At 50.4% G+C, this 5,783-nt stretch overlaps 1 long non-coding RNA gene across 1 annotated transcript; it reads left to right on the top strand.

Annotated features, from left to right (window-relative positions):
- The first annotated feature begins 1,633 nt into the window (after positions 1-1,633).
- LOC123332671 lies at positions 1,634-3,446 on the top strand. The gene is made up of 2 exons (XR_006549616.2): positions 1,634-2,136; positions 2,336-3,446. It is a non-coding gene; the product is annotated as an uncharacterized LOC123332671 (long non-coding RNA).
- Positions 3,447-5,783: the final 2,337 nt, after the last annotated feature.

Raw genomic sequence — 5,783 nt, forward strand, 5'->3', positions numbered from 1 at the left:
GCAAAGAGAGGCGTCTCATTATTTTTAAAGGATCCTAACTGTAGAGTCTGTCTGTTATACATAGAGTTTAAGTTCCTTTTTGGCCACTGAAAGCAGAAAAACCTACCCCCTGAGATGGGAATCTGTTGTGCGTGATCACTTCAGAAGTGAGGCACTGCTATTTATTCTTTCTGTCTCCCAAGTTCTGGCCCCTGAGGACATCTTCAAAACTGGCATATAAGATAATAGTTACAGAAATTTTAGTTTGTTTATTTCTAGTCTCCTTTCAGATTATTTTAACCATGAAAAGGCCTTAGATTCTTTGGTCTTCCTGTCTTGATTTTTATCTTGAAGTATTTAGTGTTTGTATTCCTCTGCAGGCTTAAAAATAGTGTTTTAAATTCAATTCAGTAGAGCTTAGGAGTTAGAATAAAACCCTTGCTCCTGTGTGATGTCACAGCCCCTCACCTGCGTGGAATGTTCAGCACCCAATGTGACTCGGGGCTCTAGAGATCTTTGCTCACTGCTGAGCCAGTGAGTCACACTCATGGTTGATGGCACCATGGTGGAATGAATGCTGTGGTTTAGTAAAGAAAGGGCGGGGAGACTCGAGAGTTACAGAAAAACGGTGTTGTCCATATTTTGTTGGTTAACCTGCTGTTTTCCCTCCCTGTAGAAAGATGAGAACGTATAACCATGATGTTTCAGCTACCTGGTAAGATTCCTGGAAAGAGCTGGTTCCGGTTTCTCTGCCAGTTGAGACCGAAGTTCGCTGAGGTTTCTCAGCTCTTTGCCTCTGAAGCACGGAGCTGAGAGCCAGGTTCTTGAAGAGGGAGGGAGGGTTTTGGGGGGGGTTAGTCACATGAGAAGTGCAGGGGCTGTGGTCAGAGACGCCAACTACTGGCTCTGCTTCGTGGGCCCAGGCCTCAGTTTCCCCTTCTAGCCAGTGAACGGGCTGGTTCCAGAGCTGCTGGCTTCACAAGTGTGTCTCAGTGGTGTTTCACTGTCCCGAGAGCTGTGGCTGCTGCGGGCTGGCCAGCACCAGTGTCTGTGGCAGGCCGGGGGAAGGTCAAGGAGACTACCAAGGGTATGCATGAGTTTGTGGATGGGACTTAACCCCATCCCGTTCCACCCTCTGGGTCCTCTCGTGAGGTGTCCCTGGAGCCAGGGTCCCCTCTGACGTGCTGTCTGCAATGTTTGTTCAGAAAATGCCCCTTCTTACACTTGTGTTTCCAAGTCTGGGCCCCCTCCCACCAGTAGTTCAGGCCCATTTGTCCCGGGGCCTTACTGCCCTCACTAGTCTGCTAGAGATCAAGGCAGACTTTCAGGAAGCCGGGTAGTGTCTAGTGGAGACTCACCTAACCAAGAACGCCAACTTCAGCAGCCTTGCAGTTCTCACAAACAAGCAGAGCCTGGAAAATTACTTTTGTGCTCAGGCGCTCAGTCGTGTCCAGCGCTTTGTGACCCCGTGGACTGTAACCCACCAGGCTCCTCTGTCCATGGGGATTGTCGAGGCAAGAATATGGAAGGTTGGTTGTCATGCCTTCCTCTAGGGGATCTTCCCAACCCAGGGATTGAACCCAGGTCTCATTGTGGGAGAACTCTTGACATCTGAGCCACCAGAGAAGCCCGAGAATACTGGAGTGGGTAGCCTATCCTTCGCCAGGGGAACTTCCTGACCCAGGAATTGAACCAGGGTCTCTTGCACTGCAGGCGGATTCTTTACCAGCTGAGCTACCCAGGAAGCTGTAAGAGCTTTACATTTTAAAGATGTATTTCCCAAGGTTATGGGCCTTAGCCTCTCACCATCGAGCCCACACTCTAGCACTCAGATGGTGCGGCATCCGATACATGTTCTGGATGCCCAGGCCCTTCCTTGGGAGCTGGGGAGTGAGGATGGGCAGTTGGGGCTGTCCCTGGCCAGCAGCTCAGGGCGTTCCTTGTGTATGAGGGCGGCAGGGCTACAGACTTTTCTTCATTTTAGTCTTGACACAGTGTGGGATTTGAGATACATTTTTGCTGCTTGATGATGATGGCAGATACCTCATTCCTCTTGTCCATTCTCCGTCCTGGGAGAGGTGCCAGCTACCCAGGACAGCTTGTGGAGCCTGCCGCCGGATGGGACCTCTCCTCCCCTGGTGTCTCCAGTCTGACCCCGTGAGTGCCTCCCCTCAGTTCAACCACCGTCCTCTCCCACTCCACCCCTGCAGCAGCCTCTTTCCGGCTTTCTCTCCCTGCCTTTCTCCATTCTGAACCCTGCAGCTGGGATGTAATTTGCATCGCCTTTGTGATTGTTCAGTCGCTAAGTTGTGTCCAACTCTGTCGGACTTTGCCTTCTCCTCTCCTTCACCCTCAGGGATGGAGAGACTTCTCCGGGAAGCTACCCGTAACTTCCAGAACTGGGTTACGTGTCCCATGACGCTGCCACGAAGGAGTCTCGTTAAGTTCCAGGGTCAGGATATAAAGTCATGCCTGGGATACAAATGGAGCGTGATAAAAATTCCTCTCTGAAACCCTGAGGAAGGTACCTTGCTGAAGACCCTTATCGCGAGGCCCGGTGCCGCTGCTGCCTGCCCATGTGGGAGCATGTCACAGCTCTCTTTGGGTGAGCCCCAGGAGAAGTCATGGACCTGCAATTCAGGCTGTGTTGTGCAAACAGCAGGTGTTAGACTCACACTCAGGCGAGCCGCTCACTTTTGAAGAGGCCCAGGGACCCGAGACAGGCCACAGGAGTAGCAGGGGCTTGAGCTCGCCTCAAGCCCTCCTGCGTGGCTGCTCAGGGGATGGAGGACAGGTGTTGTTCAGTCGCCAAGTCGTGTCTGACTCTCTGTGACTCCATGGACTGCAGCACACTAGGCCTCCCTGTCCCTCACCGTCTCCTGGAGTTTGCCAAAGTTCATGTCCATTGAATTGGTGATGCTGTCCAACCATCTCATCCTCTGTGACCCAAATAACTTCAAATTGCTTTCCCCATCTTTTTTTTTTTTTCCCTCCCTAACTTTTTCAGACAAATACCATTGTGTTTGCTTAAGTGAAATACGCATGGAATACCAGATTTCTGTCCCCTCCCCGCCCCAAGCCAGCACACCTGTACACTGCATCACAGTTTCCTCTTACTGTTTGTCTGTGCTAGACTGAGCCCCCTGAGAGCAGGGCCACGTCCGGCTTGTTCATGGGGGTCCCCCATCCGGGTGCCATGCTTGGTGCCTGGCAGGCCCCCCCGACACAAGGCTGACTGTGTAAATCCCCTGCTTTACAAGGGACAGCTCCGTTCTCTGAAGGCCGGGCACCGTCTTACAGGCCAGTCCTCACGGTTCTGCCTTGCACACGCAACACGTGATGCTTTGTTTGCCCTGCTAGCAGCCTCTGATGAGCAGGCGTCTTCGTGTTCTGATCTCTGTTCCTCCTACCAGGTCACTCCAGAGTGATGCCTAAAGTGTTTGGGAAAATGAATAAATTATGGAAACCCAACCAAGCTCTGGCGTTTTTGTCTGCAGGCTGGTCTGCTTCTAGCCAAGACTTGTTTTTCAATTGCCCAGTCATGTCCGACTCTTTGTGAGCCCATGAGCTGCAGCATGCCAGGCCTCCCTGTCCCTCACCGTCTCCTGGAGCTCGCCCCAGTCCAGACTACTGGATTTAAAAAAGAGGAAGGGTATCCACAAGTGCATAAATTGCACTCTTGTAAGCATCTCTTTAAGGAGGTCTCCATGAAATACAAATCTTAATGATCTGGCTATATATGAGCTGAAGCTTCCCTGATATAAAGAATTTGCTGAAGAGTCATGTAGATAGTCTAGAATATTTTTTAGAAAGCATTCATCTGTACCGAGGACAGCAGGAAGGGAAGCGGGCAGGTGGAAGAGAGGCCTCAAAGAGGCCACTTCTTAGCATCCGATCCAAGGCATGAGGAAGTGAGGGCGACCCAAGGAGGACACGGAGGAACAGACTCGTTCCTGTCTGCGGCCCTTTCGCCGAGGGCAGCCTCTGCTGTCAGGCTGGGCGGTTTGAAGTGTCAGAGTGCGATGTGAACACGCAGTTTAGATGAAGGTTAACAGAAAATGACAACTTCACAGATTAATTGCTGCCCAAATTAGTCGATGTATAAGTCGTTGCTTTTAAATCTAACATAACAAGAAGTAAATTAGAAGTCAACTCACTTTTTTTTCTTTTTAAGAACTGAAAGGACAGAATGTCTTTGATCTTGAGAACAGCATACTGGCTTCAGGGCAGACTATTGTTGTGTAATCTGACAAGCAATAATGTGGAACTCTTCTTAGATGTTTATAAAATAAATCTTAAGTACTGTAGCTTTTTAAGAAAATGAAATTCTATGAGTGTTTCACAGAGCTTTGATGTTCTTGGGAGCAGTTAGGGAAATGCTCGCTCAAAAGCTTATCTCAAATAGTTGTGAGGCATTGCAGTGGGCTTTTTTGCTCTGCTCCAAACACGGCTAGGGTGTGGGTGGTCTTTAACACACCACAGTAAGCACTCAGCCCCGGGGCTCTTAGCTGGTTTTGTTAGAGCGATTCTAGAGGCCCTTCCTGGAGGACAGTCTTCAGTAGTTGATGTTCTGTGTTACCCTCAGACTGTCTATCACCCCCGCCCCCAACCAGCGTTGGTCAGAGCAAGAGAGCAGATGCCATTGACAGGAGAGCTGACACGGCCTTCCCGTCCCTTCCTGGGGCTCTCGTGTTTAATGCGTCACCTCTCTCTATTGGCGAGGGTTCCTTAGAGGACCCGTGTGCTCCAGGAGGCAGCCAGCCCTTTTTGCTCAGGTAGAATGTCTTCTGAGGACCGTCAAATAGGGTGGCAGCTGGGGCCGGGCCTGGGGCCCTGGGGGCTCATTCATCTCATCTACACACTGGCAAAGACCAAGCAAGTCCCTTTACATCTCAGGACCTCCGTGTCCCTGTCAGATGACAGGCTTGGCGGGGATGTCTCCAGGTTTCCTTCTAGTGCTAATGTGAGTTCTAGGATCTTTGCTGAGCTTTCCCAAGGAGCATCTGGAGTGAAAGTTGGAGAGGAAGGAGTTGAGGACAAGTAGCAGACATTACTTGGCCGACAAAGTTCCGTCTAGTCAAAGCTATGGTTTTTCCAGTAGCCATATACGGATGTGAGAGTTGGACCATAAAGAAAGCTGAGTGCCGAAGCAGTGATACTTTTGAACTGTGATGTTCAAGAATCACTCAGACTGCAAGGAGATCAAACCAGTCAATCCTAAAGGAAATCAGTCCTGAATGTTGGAAGGACTGATGCTGAAGCTGAAGCTAGAATACTTTGGCCATCTGATGTGAAGAACCGCCTAACTGGAAAAGACCCTGATTCTGGGAAAGATTGAAGGCAGGAGGAGAAGGGGGTGACAGAGGATGAGACGGTTGGATGTCATCACTGACTCAATGGACATGAGATTGAGCAAGCTCCGGGAGACGGTGAAGGATAGGGAAGACCTCATGCTGCATTCCATGAGGTCACAAAGAGTCGGACACGACTGAGCGACAGCACCAACAAGATGCCTGAGCCCTTGGATCCTTGGTTCCATGACCCAGTGCAACAGCACCACCCAGCCCCCCCCGCCTTCCCAGCCCCAGTTATGGAAGGACAAGAAGATCTTCGCCCTTGTTCCCTTCCCCACGCAGCTCCCTTTCACCAGCAGATGCACACACACGGATGTTTTAACATGGGAGAATTTTTAGGAGGTAGCCCATGTGTTAGTCAGCTTAGGCTGCTGGAACAAAATACCATGGACTGGGTGGCTTATAACAAATTTATTTTCTCAGATTTTGGAAGTAGAAGTCCCGAGATCA

This window comes from Bubalus bubalis, chromosome 3, assembly GCF_019923935.1.
Source record: "Bubalus bubalis isolate 160015118507 breed Murrah chromosome 3, NDDB_SH_1, whole genome shotgun sequence".
In the NCBI taxonomy this organism is placed as follows: Eukaryota; Metazoa; Chordata; class Mammalia; order Artiodactyla; family Bovidae; genus Bubalus; species Bubalus bubalis.